The sequence below is a fragment of the Rhincodon typus genome, chromosome 12 (assembly GCF_021869965.1).
Source record: "Rhincodon typus isolate 14 chromosome 12, sRhiTyp1.1, whole genome shotgun sequence".
In the NCBI taxonomy this organism is placed as follows: domain Eukaryota; kingdom Metazoa; phylum Chordata; class Chondrichthyes; order Orectolobiformes; family Rhincodontidae; genus Rhincodon; species Rhincodon typus.
In genome coordinates, this window is record NC_063343.1 from 47686373 (window position 1) to 47698398 (window position 12026).

At 41.3% G+C, this 12026-nt stretch overlaps 1 long non-coding RNA gene across 1 annotated transcript in view; it reads left to right on the top strand.

Moving 5' to 3' along the window:
* The window catches only part of LOC125484588, a 13944-nt gene extending 4176 nt beyond the window's left edge, over window positions 1-9768 (top strand). Inside the window, exons 2-3 of the long non-coding RNA XR_007263418.1 lie at window positions 213-296; window positions 9606-9768. This is a non-coding gene — a long non-coding RNA (uncharacterized LOC125484588). The remainder of the gene's footprint in view (window positions 1-212; window positions 297-9605) is intronic.
* Window positions 9769-12026: the final 2258 nt, after the last annotated feature.

Consider the following 12026-nt stretch of genomic DNA (forward strand, 5'->3'; position numbering starts at 1 on the left):
TTATCTCAGATTCTCCAGCATCTGCAGTTCCTACTATCTCTGCCTCTTTAAAACAAACGTTCTGAAGGAAGCTCACTGGACCCGAAATGTTAACTCTGTTTTCTCCTTCACAGATGCTGCCAGACCTGCTGAGCTTTTCCAGCAAATTTGGTTTTGATACTGAACCCATTCTTGCAATTGTAACAGGCTTCATTGTCTTTCTCTTTTGACAGCTGAGGTCAGCATGACTTTCAAATAGGACAGAATCTCTTAGCTCAGCAGAGGCTGTGCACACATTTGATTGACAGTATTAAGAGGTCAGTGAACGATTACCTGTCTTGAATATGGTTAATGATTTGAAGTCAACACTGTATTGACCACAAGGGAATATAAGTTATTTTTTGTTAGGTAAAAACTTTTAAAAATAAATATGAATGGCTGTATTTTTCACTGATAGCTCTATGAGACTGTTCAAGGTGTTATTTTTAATAGCCATTTCAAAGGATTCCTATTACTATTGCATGGCCCCTGAGACCTGTACATAGTGGATACTGGATGAGTAGATATAGGAGATAGAGAGCATGGAAGGAGAATGGGGAATCTGAGATGACATAAGGAATATAAAGGGGAATATGAGGTGGTTTGGAGAGGGCATTATAAATATGAATGGAGTTTGGAATGCGGGGGAATGAAGACCATCACTTAAAATGAGCTCCTGTCTCATTCTGAACCTATGTCCCATACAGCCTCTCAGCATCCATCCTGCCAAGCCTCCTCAGTAAGATCACCACTCATTCAATAAAGTCACAACTCATTCTCCTAGACTCTTAACAAACACAGGCCCAAGCTACACAACCTTTCACATAAAACAATCCTCTAATCCTAGCAATCAACCTAGGGAAACTTATTTTAAGTGCCTTCAATGCAAATATTTCCCTCCTTAATTAAGCAGACCAAAATTGTATACAGTATTCTAGGTGTGGTCACAAAATGCCCTGCACAGTGGTAGCAAGACTTCTCCACTTTTATATTGCCACCCTTCCTGTAGAAAAGGTCAACATTCCATTTGTCTTCCTAATTACATCCTATATCTGGACATTAACTTTTCTGTTTCATGCATGTTCTTTTGACAGGTAAATAAGATTTAGTTTTTCTAACCTTCATACCAAAGTGGATAACCTCACATTTTTCCACATTATACTCAATAAGCCATTTTTTCCCCAGTTAACCTCTCTACATCTCTTTAGAATGAAATTCATCAGTTGGACAGATGGCCTGTTTTTAAGTTTAAAAGTAAGTGCCCAATGGGCCTGCAATTTTACTGTTTCGCCTGTCTCTATTTCTGCCTCTTAAGGATCAGTAAAATTCTGCTTAAGTCCTATTGGAATCACCATCACATTAATAGCTGAGGGTTAGGGTCCTGTAAAATCCAGACTAACAGTTACAGAGCAGTGAGCCAGCTCCTGCCTTCTTTACTGCATTTTAATTAAATTCTTACTGTAAAATTTAATGAAAACGTTAAAGGCACTAGAGAAATGTATGAGATTCTTGGAATACTGTATGCTGTTGAACTGGAAATGTTACCTTCCAGTCCTGCAATCTGTGGCAAATGGTTGTGTACAACAGAATTGTACATTGCATCAGAGTTATGGCTTGCTTACCTGAACCTGTCAGTTCGTTGAAAAAATATTGCTTTGTTCATGGAAAATAGTTTGCATTGGTAAGCTTGTGCTGACAAGACAAACATGTTGCTACAGAAAGTACGGTGCCATCTCAAGAATAGCTTTGATATCTAGTGTGGTTTAGAAATTATTGCCTAGGGGAGGTAATGGTATTGTGGTATTATTGCTAAACTATTAATCCAGAGACCCAGATAATGTCCTGGGGACCTTGGTTCAAATCCTATCACGGCAGATGGTGGAATTTGAATTCAATAAATATCTGGAATTAAGAGTTTAATGATGACCATAAATCAATTGTCAGGAAAAACCCATCTGGTTCACTAGTGCCCTTTAGGGAAGGAAACTGCCATCCTTACCTGGTTTGGCCTACATGTGACTCCAGACCCACAACAATGTAGTTGACTCTTAACTTGGGGATGGGCAATAAATGATGACCTAGCAAGTGACTCCCTCATCCTGTGACTGAATAAAGGAAAAAATATATAACAATGACATTAAGATATGCTTTTGTCATTTTGACAAAATTTCAGTGGAAGATCTCAAAACATTAGATATAGTGTGGAAAATCTTGCTAATATAAATAAGTGCACTTACAGAAAAAACAAGCAGCATTTAGCTAATTGAGTTGTTTTTTAAACAATGGTTATACTCTAAACCAACTAACAGTTGGACAGACATCCAAGTTTTATTGATGGAGATCACAGTCACATAATTTCAATATTTTATTTGTTGAGAAAAATGGAAATTACAGCTGCTGAATTCCCACTATCAGTATCAATTGATAAGTAAATTTACTAAAGCCACGTCAGGACTTTCAAAGCTGAAAATAAATTGAGAATTACATTTACCTGGAAGTATACAGCTTGTAAATATAGTGCTATTCATGTGGTTTTCAAAGACAGTGTCTTCCATTAACAGGCACTGTGGATATTCCATACACATCCACTTCCAGGCTGAGTGGGTGTCCCAGTGAGTGGCAGCATGCGCAGGATAAGGAAATTCTAGTCCCTGATTTTATGTCAAGTGGGGAATCAGACTTTGTGTGGCAGCAATTTTGTTTTTTTTGCAATGCAGTGCAGAAATAAATTGGGATGCGTACATATACATTTGTGCAATTCATAATGGCAGCAAATATACGATGAAAATATCAAGTGTAAGCACATAATAACGCTAACTCTCTACAACTTACTGGTTATGCCAGAAGATGTTTCATTTTGTTTTGGCAATTCTGACATAGGAAGATGTCAAGACCGTTAAGAGTGTATGTATCAGAATCATAGGATGATAACTAGGAATGAGAAATCTTAATTATGAACAGGCATTAGAGTACCTTGGGCACTTCCTATTAAAGTGTAGGAAATTAGGTGTTCAAAGTAATGATGGATTTTCACGTGATATATTACATTTTTTATCACTTATTTTCTCCTCAGCATTCAGCATCTGATCAATTCAAAAATATTATTATTAGTATTAATAATTGTCATTAGCTATCCAGGATCCAAACTCTGGTATTTTATTTGTAAACATCTTCCCCTCTTCAAACTCTTAAAACATTTGAGCACATTATTCATTTAGAATATTTCATCACCAAACATTTTTGTTTCTCAGTCTGACAAAAACCACTTTGGCTAAGTCTACAGAATTTCAAAAATTAACATAACCTTGGCTCTATAAATTCCCGGCCTCACTACCAGCCATCCATGTAGGAAGATTCAGATGCATCACATGCCACAATCAATTCTAGCAGTTACAACTGACCAAATCTGTAAAGTTCTTGAGTAGATTTGTAGCGTAGCTCGGGTTGTGGATGCTGTGGTTGGTTTGCTCACCGAGCTGGTTCTTAGTTTGCAGGCATTTCATTACCCTGCTGGGGAACATCATCAGTGCAGCCTCCGATGAAGCGCTCTATTGATGTTACTGCCCTATTCACATCGATTGACATACCACTGGCAAAAGAAACACTAGCAACGCTACGAAATGAACGAGACCCGAGTGACACCATCTCCACAGACAACATGCTGAAACTACTTGACCTATGCCTCACGACCCACTTTTCCTTCACTGGCCAAATCTACGAACAGATCAACAGGACACCCAAGGGATCACCTATCTCCAGACTAATAGTAGAGGGGGTGATGCAGAGACTCGAAAGCATGGCCCTTCTGCAAATCCAACTCAAACTATGGATCCAATACGTAGATGACACTTTCGTTATCATCAAATGAACCAAACTAGAGGAGACACACCAACTAATAAACAACACTCTGACTGGCATCAAATTCACCAGGGAAGAGGAAAAGAATGAACAGCTCCCATTCCTAGTTGTCATGGTAGAACGCAGGGCCAGCGGGGAATTCCTGAAGGTACACAGAAAAGCCACACACACTGACCAAGTACAGAATTTTAACAGTAACCACCCTAACATCCACAAATGAAGCTGTGTGAAAACACTACTCAAATGAGCAACATCACACTGTAGCAACCCGGAACTACACCAAAAAGAAGAAGAGTACCTCCACTAAGTATTTAAGGTCAACGGATATCGGAACAACTGGATCCGACGATGCCTATCAAATGAACAACAACAGGAAGATACTGCACACCCTAACACACTCATCACGCTACCAGACATCAAGAAAATATCTGAACTGACCACAAGACTCCTACGACCATTGGGCATCAGAGTGGCACACAAACCTACGTCAACCCTACGCCAACTGCTAACTCGAACCAAACACCCCCTACCCACTATGGACAGAACCAATGTGATACACAAAATTCCATGCAAGGACTGCGACAAACAGTACACTGGAAAGACAGGAAGAAAGTTGGCCCAAAAGAGTACATGAACTAGCAACAAAAAGACAGAACCAATACTCATTCACCTCCATTCACACAGATAAGGAGAACCACCAGTTCGATTGGGACAACTCCAGGATCCTAGGACAGGCCAAACAGACAGAAGCACGGGAATTCCTAGAGGCCTGGTTCTCCACCAAGAAGGCCATCAACAAACACATAGAATCAGTATACAACACTGTGAAGGAAAAACGGAAATGAAGTAATCAAATCCAACGGACCCCAGAGTTTATATACCAGGCTGGAAAACACAACAGTGCTTCATCAGAGGCTGCACTGATGATGTTACCCAGCAGGGTAATGAAACATCTGCAATCTAACGAACCAGCTCGGCAAGCGAACCAAAATTAGTGACCAAACCTATTATTGAGATAATCTATAGAGATTTCCCATTCCATTTTTCCTTTAAAGTTTATTCATTCTTTAGAGGATGTGTGTATCACCGGCAAGGTCAGCATTTGCCCATCCCGAGTTGCTTTTGATGAAGTAGTCGTGAGCTGCCCTCTTGAGCCTCTGCATTCTGGGTGGCAATTCCAGAATTCTGACTCAATGATATATTTACATGTCAGAATAAAGTATATTTTGGAGGAGGAGCTCTAGGTAGTGGTATTCACAGATTCCTGCAGCCCTTGTCCTGCTAAAGGATAAACATTATGGGTTTGAAAGATGCAGTTAAAGGAACCTGGCTGAGTTCCTGCAGTAAATGATACAAGTTGTAGCCACAGTGTGCGATAATAAACTGAGTGAATGTTTAAGGTGGTGGATGGATTGTTAACCAACTGGGTTTTCTTCAGGATGGTCTGCGTGTGCGTTATTAGAACTGCTCTCATCCAGCAAAGTGGAATGTATTCCATCACACTTCTGGCTTGTATCTTGCAGACAGTAGACAGGCTTTATGAAATTATGAGGTGAGGTACTCAATACACAGCGCTCAACATCTCGTTTGTTCTTGTAAGCTCAGCATTTATGTGACTTCTCTAGTTAACACTTCTGAAAGATTATCATTGCTGAGCATCTGTGATTCAAATATTTCTTGCCACTTATCAACCCAAGCCTTAATGTTGTCTAGATCTTATGGAGTCATACAGCATGGAAACAGACCCTTCGGTCCAAGCAGTCCACACCGATCATGTTCCCAAACTAAACTAGTCCCACCTGCCTGCACTTGGCCCATATTCCTCCAAACCTTTCCTATTCATGAACTTATCCAAATGTCTTTTAAACATTGTAACTGTATCTGCATCCACCACTTTCTCTGGAAGTTCATTCCACACACGAACCACTTTCTGTGTAAAAAAGTTGCCTCTCATGTCCATTTTAAATCTTTCTCCACTCACCTTAAAAATGTGTGCCCTGGTTTTGAACTTCCCCAGTTGGGGAAATAACCCATGTTATTCACCTTATCTGTGTACCTCATGATTTTATAAACCTGAATAAGGTCAGCCCTCAACCTCCTACATTCCAGTGAAAAAGATCCCAGCCTATCCAGTCTATTTTTACATCTCAAACCCTCCATTCCGGCAACGTCCTGGTAAATCTTTTCTGAACCCCGTCTAGTTTAATACTATACATCCTATAGCAGGGCAACCAGAACTGCAGGCAGTACTCCAGAAGAGGTCTCAAATGTCCTGTACAACCTGAACATTATGTCCCAACTCCTACACTCAAAGTTCTGAGCAATGAAGGCAAGCATGCTAAACGCCTTCTTAACCACCCTGTCTCCCTAACGTGGAAATTTCAAAGAATTGTGCACCTGAACCCCTAGGTCTCTCTGTTCTACAACACTACCCAGTGGCCTACCATTAATTGTATAATTTCTGTCCTTGTTTGTGTTACCAAAATGCAATACCTCACATTTATTCAAATTAAACTCCATCTGCCACTCCTCAGTCCATTGACCCAATTGATCAAGATCTATTTGTAATCTTAGATAACCTTCTTCATTGTCCACTATACCACCAATTTTGGTATCATCTGCAAGTTTATTAACCATGCCTCCTACATTCACATCCAAATTATTTATGTAAATGACAAACAGAAATGGACCCAGTTACGATCCTTATGGAACTCTGCTGGTGACAGGCCTCCAGTCTGAAAAACAACCCTCCATCACCACTCTCTATCTCCTACTGTAAAGTCAATTTTGTATCCAACTGAGATAACAAGGTGTAGAGCTGGATGAACACAGCAGGCCAAGCAGCATCAGAGGAGCAGGAAGGCTGACGTTTCGGGCCTAGACCCTTCTTCAGAAATGGAGGAGGGGAAGGAGGTTCTGAAAAAAATAGGGAGGGGGAGGCGGATAGAAGATGGATAGAGGAGAAGATAGGTGGAAAGGAGACAGACAGGTCAAAGAGGTGGGGATGGAGCCAGTAAAGGTGAGTGTAGGTGGGGAGGTAGGGAGGAGATAGGTCAGTCCAGGGAGGACGGACAGGTCAAGGGGGTGGGATGAGGTTGATAGGTAGGAGATGGGGGTTCGGCTTGAGGTGGGAGGAGGGGATAGGTGGGACGAAGGACAGGTTAGGGAGGAGGGGATGAGCTGGGCTGATTTTGGGATGCGGCTGGGGGAGCCTGCAGCGAACCCTGCAGCCCAATGGAATCAATGTGGACTTCACAAGCTTCAAAATCTCCCCTCCCCCTACCGCATCCCAAAACCAGCCCAGCTCGTCCCTGCCTCCCTAACCTGTTCTTCCTCCCACCTATCCCCTCCTCCTACCTCAAGCCCCACCCCCATCTCCTACCTACCAACCTCATCCCGCCCCCTTGACCTGTCCGTCCTCCCTGGACTGACCTATCTCCTCCCTACCTCCCCAACTACACTCACCTTTACTGGCTCCATCCTCGCCTCTTTGACCTGTCTGTCTCCTCTCCACCTATCTTCTCCTCTATCCATCTTCTATCTGCCTCACCCTCTCTCCCTATTTATTTCAGAACCTCCTTCCCCTCCCCCATTTCTGAAGAAGGGTCTAGGCCCGAAACGTCAGCCTTCCTGCTCCTCTGATGCTGGTTGGCCTGCTGTGTTCATCCAGCTCTACACCTTGTTATCTCAGATTCTCCAGCATCTGCAGTTCCTACTATCTTTGTATCCAACTGGCAAGCTCACCCTGAATAACGTGATCCAACTTTACTAATTGGTCTATTATGTGGAACCTTACAAAACACTTTACTAAAGTCCAAGTAAACAATGTCTACCTCTCTGTCCTCATCAATATTTTTGGTTACTTCATTCTCTAATGAGTTGTTCATTCTCTAAGGAGTTTTGAATGAAGCTAATTACTGAGCAACTCTCAATCCTTATCTAATGATGGAATGAAGGTTGTTGACAAAGCAGCTGATGATGTTTGAGCCTAGGATACTGGCCTGAGGTGCTCTGTCGCTTAGCATCACTGTGCATAACTTTTCTAAAAATTCACTTGTGGGATGTGGGTGTTGTTAGCTGGGCCAGCATTTATTGCCTATCTCTAATTGCTCTTGAGAAGCTAATTATGAGCTGCCTTCTTGTACTGCTGCAGTTCATGTGCTGTAGATAAATCCCCAATTCCATTAGGGAGGAAATTCCAGGATTTTGAATCTACAGTTTGTCATATGGTACCTTTACGATGCTAAAATCTTGTACTCCGAATATGTTGAGCAGTGATAATGAAGAAGAATGAAAGTCTGGACCAATTATTCCTAGCAGCTGCACTAAACCTATCCTTTATACTGAGATCCAAGAGTAGCTATTATCTCAACTGAAGAAGGAATGGATGGCACAGGAAAACCTATAGGAGACTGAAAAAAGTGAATATTTTAGAAATAAATGCAGGGGATACTAAATACAGCACATAACTCCACCACACTTTATTACCTCAATTTATTACAATTATATCATTCTTCAGTGAGGGTTTTTCCTTGTCTGATTGATGTTCCTTAACTACAAAGTCGAAAAAATTTTGGATTAAGGGCTTACATTTCACTGAGGAGACTCCAGGACAATCCACAGGCACCAACATGGGGGAGACCCAGATAACGTTGTGGGGTCCACGGTTCGAATCCCGCCATGGTAGATGGTGGAATTTGAATTTGATAAATTTTTGAAATTAGGAATCTAATGATGAATCGTGAATCGATTATTGATTGTTCGAAAAACCCATCTGGTTCACTAATGTCCTGTAGGAAAGAAAACTGCCATCCTTACATGGTCCGGCCTACATGTGACTCCAGACCCACAGCAGTGTGGTTGACTCTGCCCTCTGGGCAATTAGGGATGGGCAATAAATGCTACCTAGCCAGCAATGCTCTCATCCTGTGAAGGAATAAAGAAATAAAGGAACCTACTCTGCTCACATTTTGATGATGTGATAAAATGCACCACAGCAACTGAGTCAATCCACAATGTTCTAAAACATCAACAAAATTCTAAATTAAACAGCCCAGAACATTCTAAAAGAAACCAATCTGCCCTACCTGTCAATGTTAGCAAATCTTTTAAAAACTACCCATCCATAGCCCTGCTGGAAACTAATCAGAAATTCCTTGGGTCATAGCATATGTATGTACCAAGTTTAGTTGGATCTATCCATTAAATTTTTGATAATTATCTTTTATCTACATATAGACAGGGGTGATATGCAAGAGTAGGTTGTATTCCCGATATGTTACAAGCTGAAGCTCTAAGTTTTAGATCTGAGTCTACTGTTATGGAGACTTAATTCAGTCTTAAACAAAGAAGGCACTGAAAACCAGAAGCTGATGTAACGACAAATCTGCAGGGTCACGCTGTGGCAGAATGTAAGGTGCAGGAAACAATATGTTTGAGGGCTTAATTATTTCGTTGACTTCACCACAGAAATTTGGACATTGTAATGTCGTACGGGGAATGTGGAATCTTAATAGAATATATCCGCTCAGAATGGTGTGGAAGCATCGAACACAGAAAGTGAAACCGAAAGGAAATAAAGTCTAAATGAAAATAATACAAATTTGTTCAAATTACGCATTTCTAGATGTTTTCCCAAAAATGTAACTTTTAAAATATCATTCTTCTTATATCTGTCTTATTCTCTGCGTGTTAATCTTAATTTTGCTTCACTCCTAATCACCAACTAGGTACAACATTTTGTACATTCAAGAGGAATGGATCCTGACCCATCGATAGTAATCACTTTTCCGTTTTGCTCCAGACGAAGTAAAATAGACATCGGTAACTCTTAATACTTATCAAATACTGAATCACAAATACAAAATAAAACTAGACGTATGTTAAAATGAACAAGGAATCTCGTCATATTACTTTCACTGCACAAAACACTGGAAAACAGTATTATTTAACTTAGATTAAACATTTCAGCTCAAATCTCACCCCACAGAGGTGTCTCCCTTTGTCCACATCAACGTGCACATTTATGTAATTCCAAACGTGATGTTGCATTAATTCCAAAGAGTTGCGGGGATATTGTATTAAATTTGAAATTGACGAAACAGGAAAGCTGCCTTGTAATATTCCAACAGACCTGAAGTGTAAAGTCTACTTTCACTTCCACTCTTCAGCCTGTGCACAACTTTCACTTTTGTCCTCCTGCATAAGGAAAACGGTCGAGGCTGCACATGACTTTATACTCGCAACAATATTTGACTACTTTTTGTATCAATAAAAATCAATTCGTTTATAAATCAGTTAAAAATCGATAAAAAGATTAAAATGAGATAGGCGATATGTAGCAAATTTGGTAGCCGCTGGGAATTATGTGAGTTACCTGTCCTTTGATCGCACAGAATGGCAACATCCTTTCGCACCTCCGCACTCCATTAACCACCAGCAGCGTCCCCCACCCCCGCCCCATATTGTATCAATGCTACCCCCTCCACATTCCACTTCACCTTTCTCTCCATGGATGCTGCCTGACCCACTGTGATCTCCAGCACCTTTTGCTTTCACAACTTTATGATGCCTGTTTATTTCAAAGTATCCACCAGTGCATTTACTAAACGTGCAGAGCTGGATGAACACAGCAGGCCAAGCAGCATCATAGGATTCTCCAGCATCTGCAGTTCCTACTATCTCTCATTTACTAAATGTACTGTTTTAAGGCTTGTACATATCGCCAAGGAGCTGCAAATCATACCACTGAGCACCAATTAAAGCCAGCTTACATATCTTAAACACCTATGAATATTGTCTGTTGTAGGAGTTGTGATGTAAAGGCCCTGGTGTTGGACTTGGGTAAACAAAATCAGAAGTCACACAACACCAGGTTATAGTCCAACAGGTTTATTTGAAATCACAAGCTTTTGCAGCGCTGCTCCTTCATCAGGTGAAGTGATGATGGACTGACATAGTAGGAGTTGGCAGTTTTGCAGGAAATAAGTCTGACTGGGAAACAGTGAAAAATGGCACAATGGGGCAAGGGTGGACTCCAAGGTTATCAAATTTTGGGACTGGAGGTCTGCATGGTGGAGATGATCAGGAGGAGAGATATCCTGTGCACACAGGAGACCCAGGAGCCCTTCAGAGACACACTTATATGATGCAGACTTTTCATTACCCTACTGGGTAACATCATCAGTGCAGCCTCCGATGAAGCAATGTCGTGTTTTCCCACCTGTTATTTAATCTCTGGGCTCTGTTGGATTTGATTACCTCATTTCCAGTATTTCTTTGCAGTGGTGTATATATAGGGTCTAATTCTACAGGTTTATTGATGGCCTTCTTGGTGGAGAACCAGGCCTCTAGTAATTCCCGTACTTATCTCTGTTTGGCCTGTCCGAGGATCCTGATGTTGCCCCAATCGAACTGGTGGTTCTCCTTATCCATGTGGATGGAGCCGAGTGAGTATTGGTTGTGTCGTTTTGTTGCTAGTTGGTGTTCATATATTCTTGTGGCTAGTTTCCTTCCTGTCTGCCCAATGTAATGTTTATCGCAGTCCTTGCATGGAATCTTGTATATCACGCTGGTTCTGTCCATAGTGGGTAAGGGGTGTTTTGTTCAAGTTAACAGTTGGCGTAGGGTTGACATAGGTTTGTGTGCCACTCTGATGCCCAATGGTCGTAGGAATCTTGTGGTCAGTTTGGATATGTTCTTGATGCCAACTGCTAACACAAACCAAAGACCCCTTACCCACTATGGACAGAACCAACGTGTGATACAAGATTCCATGCAAGGACTGTGACAAACATTACATTGGACAGACAAGAAGGAAACTGGCCACAAGAGTACATGAACATCAAGGACAAAAACAAAGTTGCTGGAAAAGCTCAGCAGGTCTGGCAGCATCTGTGGAGGAGAAAACAGAGTTAACGTTTCGGGTCCGGTGACCCTTCTTCAGAACATCAATAGAACATCAACGTGAACATCAACTAGCAACAAAAAGACATGATCAATTCTTACTTGTCTCCATTCACACAGATATGGAGAACCACCAGTTCGATTGGGGCAACATCAGGATGCTACGACAGGCCAAACAGAGACAAGCACGGAAATTTCTAGAGGCTTCGTTCTCCACAAAGAAGGCCATCAATAAACACGTAGAA